This window comes from Ursus americanus, chromosome 2 (genome assembly GCF_024610735.1).
Source record: "Ursus americanus isolate L20-20 chromosome 2, mUrsAme1.1.p, whole genome shotgun sequence".
Lineage (NCBI taxonomy): Eukaryota > Metazoa > Chordata > Mammalia > Carnivora > Ursidae > Ursus > Ursus americanus.
In genome coordinates this window covers 33,802,529-33,823,431 of record NC_142128.1, presented here as the reverse complement: position 1 = coordinate 33,823,431, position 20,903 = coordinate 33,802,529, and the positions used below count along the sequence as shown (strand labels likewise).

Below are 20,903 nucleotides of genomic sequence, written 5' to 3'. Positions count from 1 at the left end.
ACCCCAGACTTGGAGTTAGATCTTAGTTGTGCCATGTACCTGCCATACGGCCTGAGACTCACTGAGCTTCGGCTTCCTGAACCACAGAACCAGGCTCAGCATGCCGAAGTCTCATGAGGAGTGCGAGGATTAAATCCGAAGTTGTACGGGAGTGTCTAGACCCAATGTAGCCCGTGGCAGGAGCTCAGTCAATGCTGACTTTTCCCCCACTGCTCTCCCAAACTATCACGGCCTCTTCCGAGCTTGCTCTTCCTGCTCTAGACAGGGTTTGGGCTCTGCAGGGCACTGGAGAAGAGATAGGATACTCGTGTGTGGCCAATTTCCATCCTTGAAGGTCAGGTCCTCTGTAAGCTGGAAGGATCCCTGGCACAGAAGCATCTTCTAGGATACTGAAGGCCACGTGTCATCCGCACAAGACTCAGGGTGGAGCCACAATGCCTGACTGTCAGGCCTCCAAAGTCTGACCCATCGTCAATCCCACATCACCCAGAATAACTCCAGAGTGGTCTTCAGTCGGGAAGGACCTTCCATAAGCTGCCTATCTTCACAATGTATCAAAAACCCCTTCGTGCAGCCAGGCTGGTCCGAGCCACTCCCTTGCTTCCTTGCTTCGTGGGGAATACACTAAGTAGCTCTTTGTTCTCCCGGCTTCTGCTCTTCCCCGCTCCGTTTCACTACCACACAGCAGCCAGAGCTACACTTTGTCAACCCGCCGCGGCACTCCTCAGCACCTCCCGCCGCACTGAGCAGAAAATCCAAAACCGTTCACTGGCCCTAAAGTTCTCGTATAATCTCACTCGTCTTATCTCTCACGACTCCCCTGGAGTCCGCTCCTCAGCCCAAACGGCAGTTTCCTCACCTGTAAAATAAAGATGATTCCCGCTAAGGGCGATGGGGGATTCGACAGAAGAAGGCACAGAAGGCATATTGCACTGGGCTAGACGACTCTTGGGCGTTACAGAATTTCTGGAAAGCAGTTCCTCACCCAGCAGATGGGCTTCATTTCCTATAAGTAAGTACCCTCTCTTCTCCTCACATGATGCTCTGTTGGCACCCCATTTCTCCTGGTTTCTGCCAACCATGTTCCTACACACACACACACACACACGAGAACACACATGCACACATGTGCACACACACACACAAGCATCCCTAATAGACAGCCAGACATACTAGATTAGCTCCAGGAGAGTTAAGAGGAGCTTAAGCACCATGCCATTAGCAGCAAATGAGTGCTCCTTGCACAGAGCTGCAGAGCGTATTAAAAAGCTGCCACAACCCCCAAAGTGCCCGCATGCCGCCCCAGGCCTTCTACCTGAGCATCCCCGCCTTCTTCCACAAGCCCACCCCCAGCAGCCAGCTCAAGACCATGCTCCCCTCCCCCGCTGGCTCCACCTTCTCCTCCAGGATGCAGACTCTGGCCGGCCGGCCTCCCTGGACTGACCACAGAGAAGTCCGTGCACCTCTGCCCTACCTGAGCCTTACTGCCCAGAGTCCAAGGAGAGCCTCAAATGAGCCACAGTTCACCGATCATCAATCTTTGGGGTGGAAGAGCCCTTCAACTCCTTCTAACACCCACCCCCTGCAAATGTGAGGTACAGTCTATTCCTGCAGACGGCTCTTCCCATTTCTGTGTATTCATTCCAGCTTTAGGGGTGTCTTTCTGTCCTGCACATCTTCATAATCACCTGATAGCTAGTTCAGAACAAATCTCAAACTGAAATGGGTTGCATCCTGACTGGGTGTCTCTGTTGTTCTCCGTACCAACCTCAAGAACTTGGGTCCCCTGTGTGGTCCCCTATCATGCTACCTGGTTCATTTTATCATGCTTCTGTCTTCTAGCAAGTTCTGCACTCCTTGAGGACAGAGGCCAAGTCTTCTTCATCTGTTGTTCCATTGAATCATTTTTTATAAGAAGCAAAACAAAGCCTCACAGACACAAAATCAAATTCTGGATCTACCACGCACCAGCTCTGCAACCCAGGGACATAATTTCTTTAAGTCTCTCACTCTTCTCCAGAAGACAGAGACAACAGTCCCTACTACATAATGTTACTGTGCTGACCAAAGTGAATAAAGACAGACACAAATGAGAGAAAGAAGAGAAACCAACCGTTGCTCAATATCTGCTATTACTCCAGGCACGGAGCCGAGGCTGGACCAGAGGTCATTCTCTGCCATGTTCCTCCCGCCCTCCCTCCACCCTGCACATGGGGGGCGCTCAGCCCCCATCAGATGTCAGCATCGTACAGAGAGCTGGCGGTGCAATCACAATCCATTAAGGATTTTGTGCTTTAGAGCAAGAGAAAGCAAAGGGGACAGAGAAGCTGCCATTGCCGTGAGACAGGACATAGTGTGCTGGGCAAGGCGGGCAGGACCCCACCCAGAGGAAACATCTCGGGGGCCTAAGAGCAAAGTGATCACTGAGAGCCGAGCTGGACTTGGCCAGACTAAGGAGAGACCTGAGAAAGTTCAGCACACTGGTGACTGGAGCATATGAGAGCACAGAGACTGGCGGAAATCGAGTCATGCCCAGACTCATCAGCCATGACAACTGGCCAGGCCAATACATTCCAGGGGCAAATGACAAAAACGCAGCTCAAACGAGGTTCATCCCAAAAGGAGAATTTTGTTTACCTAGCCTGACGAGGTACTGGGGGAGCTGCCAAACTGGAAGAAACAGGGAGCAGGGCCTCAAAGCCTGGAATGATGGCTCACCATCTGCAAGGCATTTCCTCCCCATCCATCCTTCCTCTTTGCTTATCCATGTTCCTTGGAAGAACTGTGGCCAGGCGCTGGAGAGGTGACTCCATAACCCCCATTTTATCAGTCCCAGCAGAAAAAAATACAACAACTATTTTTCAACATCCATACATGTCGCCCAGGCGAGGGTCCCTCTGGCTCCAACGTGTGCCCTCTCGTTGGACTGTTCACAGAGGGCTGCTTGGATGGACCAGTTCCAGCTCATACACTCAGTGCTGTGCAGATGGTCACAGAGCCACCATACCACTATAAGGAGTGTGGTCAGGACTGGGTGGGTGATAAAACATTTCAAATCTCTGGAAGCTCAAGAAATCACAGAATAATACGGTCTTAAGAGGGCACGTGAATCAGGCAGCTCTGGGCTTTCCTGAGCTCTGAAAACAAAACATGCCCAAAGTGTACTTTTCATTTCAACTTTTCTGAAGACCTTTTCCCAGGGGCACCCAGGGCTGGGTCTCTGACCTTGGAAAGTACCAGCTTCTGGAGATTGCTACTGCTATCACTCAGGAAAGGGGAGAGGTGGGAGGAATGAGCTCTTCTCCACACCCTGGAAATGAGGAGATTGAGTCTTGAATCCAATGACTGTTAAAGTTGGGGAAGGCTGGTCGGTCACCTTGCTCCATGTCCTACCCTGAGCAGACCACGGCTTTCCTTCTCTCCCTTTGCCAAGAGAAGAAAAGGCAGTTGTGCTCTTCCCTGCCATGTGGCCGAACTCCAAGGGCTGCTTGTGACTTCCATAAATTTTCCTTTTTTTTTTTTTTCCCTTCAAGCCCTCTGGGACTCTCAAAAGGAGCCTCACTCAGTTTTGGGTGTTTTCCTTAGGGCAAAGCATGAGTGCCCTGGGGAAGTACCTTGCCTGACTCTCAGGGTCATGGGAATTTTAGGATTCTAGGTTCCTGTGGCCTCATTAGTCGAGGGGTGGTGGGTGGTTCCTGGTGCCTGCTGGGGTGTTGTGTGGAGACGGGCGGGGGGCTGTGTATACCCCACAATCCCATCCCCCAAGCCCTTCACGACACCCCCAATTTCTTCTCCTCTCTTCTATGCCAGATCATCTTGGCCTAAAAGTCCAGATACATAAATTCCAGCATAGGATTGAACCCTATTAATTCCTTCTGTGACCTGAGGTGAGCCACTTGACCTCTTTGAGTCTATTTCCATATCTGAAAAATGAGGATGTTATCTTACGGTCGTGTTGTCTCATTAGTCTATGAGCAAACCCCCCCCCCACACACACACACACCTTGCTCATTTCTCATTTGCTGAGCATCTATTCTGTGGCAGAAACGGTGGGTAGCAGCAACAGCCAGTAAGCACTGAGTTTTATTACATTGCGGGCATTAGGGTCTAAGCGATCAATCCATTTGAACTTGCCAAATCCTCATCGACAACCTAATGGTGAGCATCCTGCCATGAGCCTCATTTTACAGACGAGGAAAGTGAAACCCAGAGTGGCCCAAGCCAGGTACCCACAACAGCACAGCCAGTAAGTGGCAGAGCGGGGATTTAAGCACGGTCTGGTTCTAGAGCCTGTGAGCACACACCGCTGTAAAGACTAAAGCGTCTCTCCGTGGGGCTTACGGAGGAATTACACACAGCCTCTGCCCCCGAGCCACCTCCATCTAGAAGGCAGGAAGGCTTGAAAGCCGTTGCTGTTATATTTCTTTTTCCATCTGCAGTGCATGCTTCTGAGGTGGCTCTCCAAGCCTAGGGTCCAAAAAGTATTTCTTAGATCCTGTGCAATGGCAGGAGACCAGGTTTCTGAGACAGGAGGAGTCCTCGTGTTACTTTGCCTGCTGGGCAGGTGCCCAGGTAGTCACGGGGTGGGTAAGCAGACCTGATGGTTTAGGGGGAGCCAGGGAGGAAGAACAAAAGACCGTTCTTTTGTTCTTCCTAACCAGATTACTTCCTTGTCATCCTTTGTGGCTCAGAGAATGCTTTTACCTTCACCAGAAAGATTTTCCAAACCCCAACCCATCCCTAAATAAATAATCCCTGTTCTCGTGGTGCATCCAGGCACAGCACCTATAAGATCATAAATGTGTGTGGTTTTAAGCCACTGAGTGTGTGGTCAGTTGTCACAGCAGCCCTAGGAGGCCGGTACAGTTCTGCTTACAAACTCACCCCAAGCTTAGTTCTAACCTTTTCCCCAAAATGCAGCCAGCCTATCCTACATGGGTTTCCTTTTCTCTTCGATGTACTTCCAGAGAGTTGCCAAAGGTCGACCCCCATGTTGTCGTCGTAATAATCACCACACGTTTTATACCAGATACTGTGTTTAAATGAATTATCGACTTCAATCCTGCCAACTACACTCCAGCGTCGTCACTGTCAACCCATCTCACAGATGGGGACATCGTGCTATCAAGTCCCAAAGTCGCTGATAAGAGCTTAGAACAACCATGGCCTATCAGACTCCACGTGTTGTCGATTCATCACCAGGTGGCATACTCTGTGCGGGATCCTCGCCTCCTCGTGCTCCCGCCTGCCTGCCACAGAGGCTCACCTCTCAACTCGGTAGATCTGAATCTACATCTGTTACTTGGAGACCAGAATGCTTTTTCATCCTGGTTCAGATTCTGCAGATGGTGGAATGACAGGGGAGATAATTTACCAGAGCCTCAGTTTGGAGAAGGGATACCATGGAAACAGGCTAGAACTGCATGATTTGTTCTGCTTTGACCCTATTTTCATTTGGATGGCTGGCTTTAAACCAGTGCTTCACACCTGACATCAACCACAACTCCCTGGACCACCACTAGACATTTAGGGGGTGAGGGACCCACCCAAGGCCACCGACCTGGGCACAGGCTGACCAGGGAATTGAACCCTGGGATTCCTGGCTGCAAAGTACCCCTGCTTCATGCATGTTATATAACGCACTGTCACAAACATTACACTATCGCTTATAGCAGTAACTCTCAGTGTGGCCATTCACCAACCAGCGGCACCAGAATCGCATGGGGAGCTGTTGAAAGTACAGATCCCTTTGACCTATCTCTAAAACTGATTCTGTGTGTCCCGATCAATGTCTGGGAATAGGAAGGAGTTTTTTGTTATTTGCTTGTTCTGTTTTTGTTTTAAGTTTCTTGGGTGATTCCAAAGACCAGCCAGTTTTGGGAAACACGGCGTGGGCAGCAACACGGATATTCTTGCAAAGGTGTGATATACGGATGCCTTCCCTCCACCTCCATATCAGATAAGGCCCACGGGTCTCTTCTCAGGAGATCTGTGAAGACAGGCCGTCCCCGGCACAGATGATGTCAATGACTCACCAGAAGGGAGGTACAGAATCCAGCATGGCCACGGCGGGGAGATGTTCTCAACACATTCTCCGTTCCAGGACATTCTGTAGAAACAAGTGGGACGCCTTTACCCAGGGCAGTCTTTGGAAAACCCTCAGTCACATCCCTTAAAACTACAGATCCTCAGAACTTAAAAGTTCGATAATTCCAAGTATTGGTGGGTTGTTGGAAATGGGTAGTCTCAAACGGTACTGGGAGGAGGAAGGTAGACATCGGTCATTCCACTGGGGAAGAAATTTCAGATTCTATAGATATAAAAACTTTAGTATGCCTATATCTGTGACCCAGCAAACTGCTTCTATATTTCACCTTTGAGAGAAACTCACGTAAGTGCCAAAAAAAAAAAAAAAAAAAAACACATTCAAAGTAGATCCATTCTAAAAATTGGAAACAACTTAAATGTCCATCAGGAGAAGTCGGTTAGATAGTCAGGCTCTCCAATATTAGAATGTGATAGGTCTGGATGCACTGACATAAAAAGATGTCTCAGACATACCGTCAAGGGGAAAAGCAATGCAAACAAATTCAAGCAGTATGCTTTTGACTGTATGTATAAAGAAAGCTCTGTACACACAAAAATAGATCTCTGGATGTGCCTATTTGTATTTAAGTGGAGAGACAACTTCTGACCAGGTGCTCTTGAAAGCAAGCATAGTCTCTGCCACTGCACCTGCAGACAAGGTACAGGGGAACTCTACCTGTAGGACAGGAGCTCTTTACTATAATAATATAGTCATGTTCCTAGTTGCGACCTGTCATCTGGCTGTCACTGGAGTCATTCATCTCTTGGAAAAATCAGAGGCTTGAGTTTAATTTGTCAATAGTCACAGCCTGTGTTAATGGAGGAAAAATTTTTTTATTGACCCAAGCGTACAGAGAATGACCGAGCACGTCTCAGGGACCAGGGACCATAGTACGTGCACAGAGAAATGAAGGCTTAACTTCAGGAGATGTGTGGGGCTCCCCAGTGGAGCTGAGAGTGAGGATTTGCAACATCCTTAGTGAGAAAGGACGTCACAACCCTTGACCCGTCTTCCTCCTCCCTCTCCACTCCCCGCCATCTTTACTTGGAACTGGATAGAGGTATGTTGGATTGTTTCCAACCACCTAGCTGTGGACCAGTTGCATAAAATGGTTTACCCACTGTCATCATCCCCAGGATCCATGGGATGCTGTGTGTGTGCCGGGAGGGTCATTTTGTCTTCTTTTAAGCCTCAGACTTCGTCATACTATCAGCGTCATATGAATTCAAAGAGGTCAGAAGCCCCCACGCCAACCCCACCCCTAATCTGGCTTCTAGAACAGGACACCCTGTTCTTTTCCAGCTCAGGGCCTCTTGCCCACAGTCCCGTTTCCACTCCAGCAGTCCAACCTGTTGCGTCAGAGAGGCAGGCATCCCCCAGCCAGCCGCGTGCGGCCCAGCTACCTCTGCGGGCTGTGTGCCAGCCTGGCCCCCAGCAACCCACCTCAGCTGTCGGAACAACCCTGACTGTCAAAACTTTCCGAGGAGAGTCATTCGTTTCCAAGCGATGGGGAAGGAAGGATGTTTTGCCTGGGGCACCTCTTTGAAAAGGTCTAACTTTCGAAAATCGTAAATAAGCCAGACTTCTTTTCTGGGGGTGCACGCAGGGCAGGAGCTGCTCAGTCAGGGTATGACCTCCGGGAGCCAGCTGGCGGGTGAGACATCATTACTTCCCAAAGTCTGATCCCTTCCTCCGCCGCGCTGCTGTGGTGCGGCCCTGGAAGCGAGCTCCGACAGCAGCCTGCATAGCTCTGATTACACAGGCCGGTGCTGTGCTGAGGATTGTATTAGGTTGGAGAGAGTTTAAAAAAAAAAAAAAAAAGCCAGAACACTAGCTGGGGGGAGAAAAGCCCTTCTGCCTTTAGATAAAGGCGAAAATTATTTTATAAGCGTCTGGAGCAGCAAAGCTTGTGAAAGGTGAATATGCCATTCAGCGCCGCTCCTAATCTCCACCTTGCAGTGCCCACATTTCTGAGTCAGCTCGTGTAGACTCCAATGTGATCGGGGAAAGTAAGATTAGGCCTAACAAGATATGACTGAAAGTCTTAGCTCGGCTGTGACAGCCTCTGAGTTCGGATTCCTTGCCTCTGCTCTGAGGTCTAAATTTTAGGGTCTAGTTACCTCTTACTTAAATCCCATAAACGCATGTTCCCTGGCATTCATCCTCCATCCTCCTGTTCTCCTGGAATAAAACGCTCTGGAGCCCAACAGCTTCACCCTTAGTGGCTTGCGATGAACTACCAGCAGGTAATCGTCTCTCATTTTAAGAAAGAGAAGGGGGGGGGCGCCTGGGTGGCACAGCAGTTAAGCGTCTGCCTTCGGCTCAGGGCGTGATCCTGGCATTCTGGGATCGAGCCCCACATCAGGCTCCTCTGCTATGAGCCTGCTTCTTCCTCTCCCACTCCCCCTACTTGTGTTCCCTCTCTCGCTGGCTGTCTCTATCTCTGTCAAATAAATAAATAAAATCTTTAAAAAAAAAAAAAAAGAAAGAAAGAAAGAGAAGGGGGAAGGAGGGGAGGGGTAGTGGGGAGGGGTATCTGCCTTGCTAGAACCGTCAAAGCTACAAGCGAGCGTTCCTGTGAATTGGGACCCTGGAAGCAGGTGACACACCTCCTCGGTCCCCGCGCAGGTGCAGTGAGCACGCTCGAGGTGGTTCCACGTGGTGAGAGTGACACCAAACCTGTCCCACGTCCCCACGGCCCTCAGCCCTGGCATCTAGTCACAGGGTCCGTTCACCTGCTCCTAGAGTCTGTCCCACACCCACAGTCTTCGCTGGTCCCCACAGCCAATGCCCCATACATTCCACAGTCACCTCTTGAGAGACCATCTGGTATGAGCCAAACAGTGCTCCCACCCCCTAAATTCCTATGTTGAAGTCCACTGCTTCAGAATGAGACTGTGTCCGGAGACAGGGGCCACATCCACTGTAACCAGGATCCTCAGGAGAAGGGGAGATTAGGACATGGACCCATAAGATGATGTGAAGTCACACTTGCAGGCCAGGGAGGGAGGCTCAGGAGTCAACCCCGTGAGCCCTGGACCTCAGCCTCCCAGCCTCCGGGACTGTGGGAAAATACATTCCCATTCTCGAAGCCACACAGCCTGTGGGGCTCCGTTATGGCAGCCCCAGTGGACGAATGCCACCATGGAGACTATGGTTTAGTGGGGGAGACAATAATGAGCCAGATGACAGTACACCCACGTGTGTAACTAAGGACAAGAGTGGTAAGCGTCACAGGGGATGGTGTGCAGTGAGGTGGAGGTGTGAATGGTACATAGACCATGGATGCGGATGTGGATATACATGTGGGTACAGATGTGGATACAGATAAAAACATGAGCAGGTAGATCAGGGAGAACTGCTCTCATCTGGGGTGAGGTCAGGGATGGCCTCCCTGAGAAAGCAACCTTCCATTCAGGATCTAAGGGAGAATGTGTTCAACTAAAAAAAAAAAAAAAGTACCTATTTGGATATATAATATATATGTGTGGGCAGAGAGAAATTTTCAGGTAGAGAAAAACATACGAACAGTTTCAAGGGCTGGAAGGAATGTGACTATTCACAGAAGCCCATGTGAGGCTGGGCGGGAGTGAGGGATGGTGGAGGGTGGCACAGGAGAGTCCTAAGGAGGAGGCAGTGGGAACAGGGCTCCACACAGCTCTGGCCCAGCTGAGGGCCCTCTGGGATCGGGCTGCAGGCCATCCTGTCTTGCATCTGGCCCTGTGGCATCATCCCTGGGAGACAAACCAAGCTACACACAGGTCTTCAAACGCTTCATGCCCTCTCTTGCAGTCAAGACTTCGACAAGAATGTTCCCAGGGCCAGGAGTACCCATCACTCTTGTTTTCTCTTACTGATCCTTTAAGATGAGTTCAGAACACAACTCTCGAGGGGAAGACTTGTCTGAGTCCAGCAGGTGAAGTCCATTCTTTGCTTCTTCAACGGAAGTTTGTAGAGCTTCTGTCCTGGGCAGAGACCCATGCTGTCTCAGGATGCGGGCCCTAATGATGCCAAAAATGCAATCCCCTCCTTTGAAGGCCCCACTCTGGGGTCCCCTGTTCCTGCCCCCACAACACTCTGCACCCACATCAGTAACAGCGTTGGCTCGTTCTCGTAGACACGCTTCCACGCTGCCCCCACACTGGGCTGTCATCTTTGCTTCCCAAGCTCCTTCACGAGTTCCTGACAGTCACTAGATGCCCAATAAATGTGTGCTAAGTTGATGAGTAAAAGTAATCCACCAACCACTGTTTGCATGGAAGATACTACTATCCCTCATTCTTTAGAACAAGGGCTGGCAAACTTTTTTTTTTTAAAGATTTTATTTATTTATTTATTTATTTATTTGAGAGAGATAGAGGGTGGGGGAGGAGCAGAGGGAAAGGGAGAAACAGACTCCCCACTGAGCAGGGAGCCCGACAGGGGGCTCCATCCCAGGACCCTGAGATCATGCCTGAGCCAAAGGCAGACACTTAACTGACTGGGCCACGCAGGTGCCCCAAACGCTGGCAAACTTTTGAAAAAAGTCCTATAGGGAACAATATAAGCTTACAGACCAAGAAGTAAAATAAAAGCTATTAATAAACCATTTAAAATGCAAAAACCATTCTTGGCCCTCAGGCCATACTTCATCAACCCTTCTTTGGCGTCCCCCAGCCAGTAGGCAATCAATCAATCAATCACTATTTATAGAGGATATGATCCGATCCCAGAGAGGTTAAGTGACCCGGACAGACGTGCACCGCGTGTCTACACCTTCAGCTTCCCGGGATCCTCTGTCTCCCTGTGAGCCAGACTGCCTGGTTTCCGCCGCCAGATTTCTTGTTTTCCAGCTGTGTGACTACGGAATTACTTAACTTCTCTGCGCCCGAATCTGTTCATCAGCAAACGTGGGACGAGGATAAATGTGTTCGGTTTCCTAGGGCTGTTGTAACAAAGTTGCACAAACTGAACGGCTTACAACAACAGAAATGTATTCTCTCCCAGTTCTGGAAGCCCGAAATCTGAAATCAAGGTGTTTGCAGGGTGGTGCTCCCTCCGAAGGCTCTAGGGGAGAATGTCTAATTGCCTCTTGCAGCTGCTCCTTGGCTGGGAGCTGTGTTCCTCCAGCCTCTGTCTGTGTGTCTTCACCTCTTGTAAGGACACCTGTCGTTGGATGTAGGGCCCACCCGGAGAACCCAGGATGATCTCGCCTCAAGATCTGAACTTCACTCTATCAGCAAAAACTTTCCAAATAAAGGCACATCCATAGGTACTGAGTAGGCTGTATCTTAGGGGAAATAACCATCCCATGTACTATGATAATTATATAGAGAGATACAGATATGCATATATATCTCAGAGGGCTGCTATGAGGATTCGACTGGTTAATCGGGCTTCAGCACAGTGACTGGCATATCGTAAGCAATGAACAGCACTAGGTATCATTAATAAAAGCATTCACTGAGCATTTGCCAGCATTTACCATCAGCCAGCCCTGGGTGTTCTGTGCACATTCTCTCATGGATCCCCACGATCAGCTTGTGGACAGGGATGCCATGCGCCCCATCTTCCAAGTAGCACCCAAGAGAGGGCTCTTGTCATCCTGCTTCCTCCTCTTGTCCTTGACCGACTATTCCTCTACTCAAGCATTGTTCTTACTTGAATGTACTCACCTTGAAACTTCTCAGATAGTGCTTCCGTGGTGGGTGTCCGGTCTTCAGGACGCTTTGCAGGCCAGGCTGGGTGGGTTAAAACTCGGCCCATCTGACTTTAGAAACTCTTGAGTTTGCATTGTTTCCCGCATGCAGCTAGGGAAGGGGGGGGGAGAGGAGAAACTTTTAAGAAGGTTTAATTGCACGAAGATGCCATTGCCACAAGCACTCACAATCTGACTTCTGTCATGCATTTTTCATGCAGCCTCGGGAGAGGGAGCACAGAAAACTTTCCCTTCTATGTGCAAGTCGATGAGCCTCACGGAGCCCTGCACCCAGCAGCCCTTCACACAAGAATATTAATTTAATTAAGCTCATAATGGCAGGTTTGACAACAGAGCTCTGTGGGACCTGGAGCTATCTCTCCTGGATCTCAGTACCCAGCCTGGAAACGGTAAAGAGATAATGCCTCTACCCTCTCCCTACCCCACCCTAAACACCCCCCCCCATGAATTCTAGCAGGTTTCAAAGACAGAGTTTTGAGAGGTAGAGCCCCGTGAGGGAAAGGTGGGAGATTTATTCTAAAACCCTAAATGAGGTATGGAAGAAGCATGGAAGACCAGGGTTCAAGTCCTAGCTGTTTGCTAGCTGGGTGTCACTTGCTTAACTTCCCCAAGCCTCTTATCTCATCAGTGAAATGGGAAGAACATCATCGACCTTGTTGACAGTTACAAGGATTTAATGGGATGAGGTGTAAGAAAATAACCCACAACACAGGTATTCACAAATTTTGTATGCTTCTCTTCTGTATTATTCCCCTCTGTCTTTTCCTTTCTCATCTGAAAAATGAGGGAGCTCGGACTCTGTGTCACCTCTGACTCATTCCAGATTTTATTGCTCTAGAAAATGGGAGAACATCCTTTCCTCTTATTTCGTAATTTGTCCAGAAATGGAAAGCCAAGGCATGAACGCAGAAAACTCGTTCTCCCCCCTTCCTCCTCTGTCTTCAGCAGACTCCAGAGCTCTCTGCTTCTTATTCTCTACCCAAGCCGACCAAAGAGATTTCTCTTAGACTTTTTCTGGAGACTTCCTTCATGTTCACCTCAAACACAAAGGGATAGAAGGTAAGATCATCTCCGACCATCATATTTGAAGGAATGAGACAGAAAGTCATATCAAGCTGTAAAGCACTGTCAACTCTAAAAGGAGAAAATCTTGAAGTGGGGAAAATCAACAAGTACTATGACAATCCTGGAAGGCTTCCTAGAGGAAGGAAACCTGAAATTGTGCAAAAAAAAAAAAAAAAGGTAACTGATTAAACAGTCATTTGCTGTGTATCTACAACATACCAGAAACTGCTCTAGACATGAGGGACGTGGTGGTAACAAAAACCAAAGTCCCTGATCTCACGGAGCTTACGTTCTGGTGGGAGAGAGAGAAATGCACACCGTAATGGAATGAGATCATTTCCCCTAGTAATAAGGAAATGAAATAGGCTGGTGCACCCTCTGAGAGTAGCAGGTTGGGGAAAGGGGAGTAACATTAGATCAGGAAGGACCCTTTTTATGAGATCTAAGGACCAAGAGAACCATCCATGCAAAAGCCTGAAGAAGAGTATCCCTGAAGCAAGATTGGCATGTTCAAAGGTCCTGAGGCAAGATGGAACAGGGATTTTCCCAACACTGAAAGCATGGCTGGAACAAGGAGAAAAACAGGGAGAGCTGTGCAAGAAAATATACATTCTGAGATTCAGTGAACAAAGAGATGACAGAAAATCCTTGAGTATGAGCTCCTTACTACTGATAACTCCCCAACCCCTTCAAAAGTTCCCCTTAACATTATTCATCAAAGGACGAAATCAGTAAGCTGGATCAAGAGCACAAACAGGTGGTTCCTGCTTTCAGTAATCCTACAACCTGGGTGGAAAGCCAGGCTTTTAATAAAGAGGAGGAAATGAGCAGAAGATGGCATATAATATAACAACCCCTTCCATGTGTGGCACGTTTTTAAGGACGCTGAATGCTTGCCCATCTCTTAACTCATCTAAACCTAACAACCATGCTGGGAGGTGGGGAAGTGATCACGTCACCATTTTGCAGTTAGAGAAGGACAGGAGGTGATCTGCACCGACCCAAAGCCCGGTGTTCACATCGATATTGGAACTCAATGTCTTTACCGCCCCGAGCTAAGCATCCAGCGCTTGAGACGGAGGGCATGTAAGCTTAAGAGAGGGAGAGATCAAAGTGAGCCAGAGCGGACAGCAGTGGCTTTTAAAAGACAGGGATTCAGCCGGACGTTTATTGAGCGCCTACTGTTTGCCAGGCACCTTAACTGAAGCTTTCATCTCCGGATCAATGAACTTAATCTTTCCAACGGATCTCGATGCAGGTATCGGCAGCCCCATCCTAGAGAGAACCCTCACCTGGTGCGTGAGAAGCAAAGTCTACACTAAACCTTCAACCCAGCGGCCCTCCCACTGTCTCTCACTGCTTTTATGAGAATAAAAGACGGGCCTCCCCTTCCAATGCACGGACGGCTTCCTTGGGCTGATAAAGGTGGGAAACACAACCACCACTTCCTCCTGGCTCCCAGTCACAGTGTCCCTGGGCCCCCAAGAAGGCAGGCAGCTCGTCTCCCCTCCCCGTTCCCTCTGCTGATGGCCAGGAAAACGGGGGGCCTCTCCTCCCTCAAGCCTCAGCCAGAAGCATCTCTCCAAAAACCAATTCAGACGCATCAGAGGTGGAGACAAAAGACAGGCTGCATCCAAACTTCCGTCTGTGTGGTGCTCGGTTGCAAAGTGAGACAGCTGCTCAGCAGTGACAGGACTTACTGAAACAAATTCCAACATTTATAATCAATTACGTGGCCCTGTCGGGAAACCGCTCCTTGATTTAAGAACAATTTCAACAGTCGCTGAAGAGGCAGGTTTTCATCTCCCTTTTATCCCCTCCTACCAGAACTTTCTCACGCCCTCCCCGGTCTCTTGGTAAAAACAAAAACGATTCCTCAGGAAGGGTGCGATTTTTTTCCCCCTTCTTCTCCTTCCGTTTTAAATGTTTCCTCAAATCCAGCAGATCATGTAGCTGCTACTGTTTGACCTTCAGGCATGCAGTCGAGTGGCTGCATTTGCTCCCAAGTCCTTTCCTGACAGAAGGTCTTAAAATAAAGCCCTTAGGTTTTCCTCGGCACAGGCTTGCTGTCATCTCCGCCGCGAGGCTTAGCGAGCAGCGTAAGGATGCACGTCCGAGCGAGAAGCAGCCCCTGGCCCGACTCCGTGACTCTTGCCCTCCAATCTCCATTGCAGATGTGACATGGCCATTCGCTTTCTTGTTTTATTTTATTATTTTATCTTATTTTTTATTTTATTTTATTTTATCTTCTCTTACTTTACTTACCTAATTTTATTTTATTTTATTTTACTGTGGAAAGAACACTTCCCATGAGATCTACCCTCTTCACTCACTGTTAGGTGCCCAGTACAGGACTGCTGACTATAGGCACAAAGTTGTCTAACAACCGAGAGCCCGTTCCTCTTGCTCAGCTGAACCTTTATACCCGTTGACTAGCAAGTCCCCTTTTCCCCTTCCCCCAGGCCCCTGAAACCAGCCTTCCTCTCCTTGATTCTGGGAGTTTGACTGTTCAGAGCACTCGTACAGGAAGAATCACGCGGGGCTGGTCCTGCTTTGACAGGCTTATTTTGCATAAGCTAACGTCCTCAGAGCTCTTCTGCGTTGTCTCACATTGCAGAGTTTCCCTCTTTTTCCAGGCTGAATAGTATTCTATTGTTTGCACATACCACATTCTCCTTACCCATTCATCTGTCAGTGAGCACTGAGGTGGTTTCCAGACACACACACACACACACACATCTCCGCACCTTTTCCGCCCACTGCTCCTGGGACGGACCTGAGGCCTTCCCAGCTAGAATTCTTCCAGAAGACTATACACATAAACTCTTTGGAGAGAGGGAAACAATTTAAAAGAAAAAGCATCATTTTTTTCCCTTTAAGTAATCTATAAAAAATCAAAGTCATTGGAACGAGATATGGAATAACCACAATGATGACGAAAGTGAACGCTAATTGAGTGCTAAGTTCCAGGCATTGTAATATGCAAATTACATAGATCGTCTCATTTCAGCCTCCCAAAAATGTGGGGTCGAAAACCCTATGTGATCTGGTCTGAGTCACCATCTCACGTCTACTGCTCCCTTCAACCCAAGTCACTAAATCCCAGCCACATGGGTCTTTTCCTTTCAGAGCCCCAGATACTCCAAGCTTAGTGGCAACTCAGAGTCCTTACCGCCCTAATTCCCTCTTTCTGGAATTTCCATCAAACCACCACTAAAATCTTCACCAATCCTCACCTCTTTGGCTTCAACATAGCCTCTCTGTGAGGTCTTCCTGGACCACGTTTTATGAAAAATCCCCACCTACTCTCCCTGTCCTCATTATGTCCAAGCGTCTTCTTTTGTCTGCAAGACCCTACAATTTTACAGTGTGGGGGGGGGGGTAGGTGTGTGTATTTTTTTATTTGCCCGCCTCTTTGGTATGCATGTGTGTTTGTTGTCTGCCCTCCCCCGCTCAATAGGCCAGCCATCCCAGAGCAGGGACTCTATTTGACTCCTCCATCAGATTGCCTGGGCTCCCATCCTGCCTGTTTCATATTTAAATGCATGACCTCTGTCCCCAGTGTCCTCTTCTATAAAAAGGCAAAATGGCAACATCTATCTCGTAGGCCTGTATAGAGTCCATGAATTCTTAGACGAGAACTAGGCACAAAGGTAGTGCTTTGTGACTGTTTGTCATGGTTGTTGGTACATTGATGGCTGTTTCTCCTTAGTCCCAGCGCCTGGCCTGGTATCTGGTGTATAGTAGTCACTCAATAAACATTCGTTGGGTGAATTCTCTTCTTTCATACGTATTATCTATACTGGAAATTGCAGTAAAGTGAAACTTTCTTAATTGGCGTTGGTGGGGGTGGTTGGTAGAACATAGCCAATGCAAACTAATATAAACACAGAATAATTGCCTCTTAGGGAGTCTGCTTCAATGAATAGAAAAGGACAACCTGTAATTCCCTTGCTTTTCTCCTTTTGTAGGGGAAAGAATGAATCCCAGGTGCTTCAGAATAATTTGTTCTCTTAAATAGTGTAAACATCACCGGGACCATCTGTGTGCATTATTGATTTTCCCATTTAGCTCATTCTTTTTAGACGGTGCACACAATCCTTGAGCTGAAAAATCCCCAACTCCCAGAGTAAAGGAACCTAAGGGAACACGGCCCTATTACATCCTTTCTGGGCCTACCGTAAGCAGACATGCCAACCACCTTCAGAAAGTGGCTTTGTGGAACATCAGAAGAAAGCTGCTTTCTGACCCGAGCATCGAGTCTGAGAAGACGGTGACTGTCTCATAAGATCATGGTTGTGGCATCTCACACCTGGGCGTAAGTCCAGTCTGCACTATTGACTAGCTGTATCTTGGGACAGTTCACTGAGTCCCTCTGTGCCTCTGTTTTCCCATCTATAAAACGGGTGGGTTAATGCACGGAAAGTGTCTGACACAACGCCTCCCCTGTGATAAGCATTTTCCTGTACGTCAGCTGTTATTATTTCCAAAATGAATATTGGTACTACCTGACTTCGTGGATAAAAACAGACTTTGACAAAAGGTCCAACCCCAGCTCTGACACCTACATGCTAGATATGAGCCTTTGTGTAAGTTACTCAACATTGTTGGACCTGAGGATCACTCATGTGCACAACGATAAGCGTGGCGCCTGCCAAGAAGATTGTCAGAAGAGTTAAGTAAAGCACCATATGTGAAGGTCCATGGCTAAGACACACCCATTGGGAGCCATCGGTGGTAGCAACATAGGAAGTTCAGAGATTGCATTAAGGTGGATATTTCCATCATTTTACAAAGGAGCCCCCCTGCCCCAGTAAGTGGTATAAACATTCAACAGTATACAGCATGTGACATGGTAAACATCCATGAAGTAGCAGGGCAAACGCATACACACGCAACCAAGACTTTGCCCCCGTGTTTGCCAGCCAAGGGGTTAAGAAAGCCAGCCTTTCTGAGGTTGGTGAGGAGTAGCCAGGATGGCACAGAGCTTGGAAAGTACAAGGAACCCGTGGGGAAAAGTAAGCAATGGAATGCAGCTGGAACAGTGGGCAGGACTGGTAGGAGGAAAGACTGCCAAGGAAGGTCAAGACTAGTACTGTATGGTGAACTAACATAATATAATAAAAACACATTTAAAAAAATTAAAAAAAATAAAAGTGTCTTTTGAACTATAAAAAAAAAAAAAAGACTAGTACTTATGGTAACTTGCCAGAAAGACCACCACAATGTTTATGCAAGACTTAAGAGAGTTTATCCTGATTCTTCAGGTGAAGCAGAGGTGCAGATATACAAAGGACTCCCATGGTCACACACAAAACAAAAGCCTGAATCCAAATCAATCTGCTTCCATGAGGAGCTCCAGTCATACTGCCTTCTTTCTGTCTCTTCCAAACATCACCATTATTCCTACCTCAGGGCCTTTGCATGTGCTCTCTCCACCACTGAGGCTGACCACTCCTCCTCCTCTTCCCATACCCTTTGCTTAATTAAACTTTTTCATCTCTGGCACCACCTCTTCAAGGATCTGAGCCCCCAGCCAAGCCAAATCCTCTATCATACATCCTCAAAGCCACAATCCTTTTATTATAGTCTCCTCACTGCTATAATTTTACACGTGTCTGTGTGATTATCTGACGAATGTGTCTTCCCCACCAGGCAGCAAGCTCTTGAAGGCTGGAACACTGCAAATTCTCAGCACACTGCCTGACCCATAAAATGCATTTAATAAATAAAAACGGAATGAACAGGTGAATACACAGAGATGAATGAATTAATTAATTAATACAATACCTGTGCATGTGATTAGGAGAAAGAAATCAGAAACCAAGACACTAGACCCAACATAGAGATCTCCCCTCTTTGCCAGTGTTCAGTATATGCACATGGGTACTGTGGACGGCTTCCTGGAACTTGGGGTTCACGCTGGGCCACGCCAGGGGCAGGAAGGAAATATGTCTGACAGCTTCCTCCTCTGGGAAAAGAGAGCTGATGGGGTGGAGGGTGGGGGAGAGGGGAGTCACAAACAATTTCTGCTTTAATTAGAGCTCTGTCGGCTTCAGTTAGCCTGGGTGTTTGTTCCCTTGTGTGTGTCAGGGAATTTGGAACTGACCCCAAGCTTGTGAAATAATTAGTACAATAGTGCCGATCTAGCCATTTCTGAAAAGAGTAATTTACTCCCAGCGTAGCCTCCCGGCAGAGCCGCTCATTAATCAAACCAGGCTGCGAACATCAAAGCAGGTCCCCCCTTTCCACCGCAGCATCCATCATCCGGCCGTTAGGAGCTGCAGAAGCCTGAACCAATATACTGCCTTTGTGGAGCTGAGCCCACCTCCCGTTGTCACCCACCGCCTGGAGCAGAGGGCGTGCTGCACCCAACCCGGGGGAGGGCAGTGCTCCTGCCCCTCTGAGTTTATGGAAATCTCACATGTTTGGGGTGTAGACCAAAGATGGCTTGCAGCATTCATGGCCTCCTCAGTGATCTGTCCTCCTTGACCACCAGAAACAAAGAGCCCACCTAGCGTTCATTACTGATCCCTCGTTATCTCTTTCCCTCCTTCTACCTGTGTCTACTAAAAATTACCTTCTTCGGGTGTTTATTTACTCTTCATTTTCTATCTCTGTCCCTAGAGGGCAAACATCAAAAGGAAAAGAAAAAAATAACAACGTTGGCATCTTCATCATGTGAGCCCCCGAGCCCAGCGTGGCGCCCAGCGCACGGGAAAAGATGAATCCTTTCTTGAACAAGCAGATGTGTGCTTGCTCAGATTTCTCAGCACCCTTAGTGAAAAGTGTTTTTCCATCCCAAGAATTCCATCGCCCTTTCCCTAAAACTGTTGGTCCTCATAACATCCTGCCTTGCAGAACACATATCTGTTTACCTTTTTCAGTCTCCCTATTGAACTGTTAGTTCCATATGTTAGTTATCTCTTGCTGTGTAACAAGTCATGCCTAAACATTGGGACTTTCAACCATCAACATGCAGTATCCTGCGGTTTCTATGGGTCTGGGGTCTGGGTGCTGTGCTCCATGGTTCCTCATAAAGTGGCAATCTATGTGCTGGCCAGAGCGAAGGTCTCATCTGAAAAGTTGACCTGGGAAAGATCCAGTCCAAACTCATTGCGTGAGCGATCAGGTCCCCACCACGTGGCCCTCTGTAGTGCCGCCATGCTTCACTAAAGCATGCGAACTGAGGAGGCATTGGGAAGAGCCTTCTAGAAAGAAGTCAGAATCTTTCGTAACCTACTAACAGAAGCAACATCCCCTCCACATTGCCAATATTCTATTGGTTCAGGGTGGGTTCCTCGAGAGAGGATTACACAAAGCCTTGACTACCAGCAGGCGAGGATCATTGCGGGTCATCTAGAGTTTTGCCTATCATAAAATAATGGAGATATATATATATATATACACGAATGTTCAGGACTGGCTGTCTATAATAACCCCAGACTGGAAATAATCCAAGGGCCTCTCAGTGAGGACATAGGTGAAACTAAATTACGGAACTTGCATTGTAATAGAATATTATGCATTGGAGTGAAAAGGAGGGAATCACTGGAAAATGCACATTATTCCACACGATGTAAGCATTTAAACATTAAAAAAATTAAGATAAACTGAATGGGGCGGCACCTGGGTGGCTCAGTCAGTGAAGCGTCCAACTCTTGGTTTCAGTTCAGGTCTGATCTCAGGGTCATGGGATCGAGCCCCACATTGGGCCCTGCACTCAGCCAGGAGTTTGCTTGAGAGTCTCCCTCTCTCTGCCCTTCCCCCCCTACCTGTGTGCTTGTGCTCTCTCTCTCTCAAATAAATAAGTAAAAATCTTTAAAATAAATAATAAATAAATAAAAATAAACTGAATGGTAAGATGTTTCCAATCCAGGCATAAACATTAAAAAAAATAAAAATTTCCTAGAATGTGTACCAAAATGTTCAAAATGGCCTTCGCACTGGGAGGGGTCTCAGCAAGGAGAGGTTTGAGCCCCTTGCCCAAAGTGAAAACGTCTCACCAATAAGCTTATTTACTTCCCCCACTTTTGATCATATTCTCAGCCC

At 48.0% G+C, this 20,903-nt stretch overlaps 1 long non-coding RNA gene across 1 annotated transcript in view; it reads right to left on the bottom strand.

The window, feature by feature from the left end:
- The window catches only part of LOC148110539 (uncharacterized), a 143,157-nt gene that overhangs the window by 6,349 nt on the left and 115,905 nt on the right, over window positions 1-20,903 (bottom strand). Inside the window, exons 3-4 of the long non-coding RNA XR_015728072.1 lie at window positions 11,743-11,877; window positions 6,036-6,109 (exon numbers count right to left, since the gene is read on the bottom strand). This is a non-coding gene — a long non-coding RNA (uncharacterized LOC148110539). The remainder of the gene's footprint in view (window positions 1-6,035; window positions 6,110-11,742; window positions 11,878-20,903) is intronic.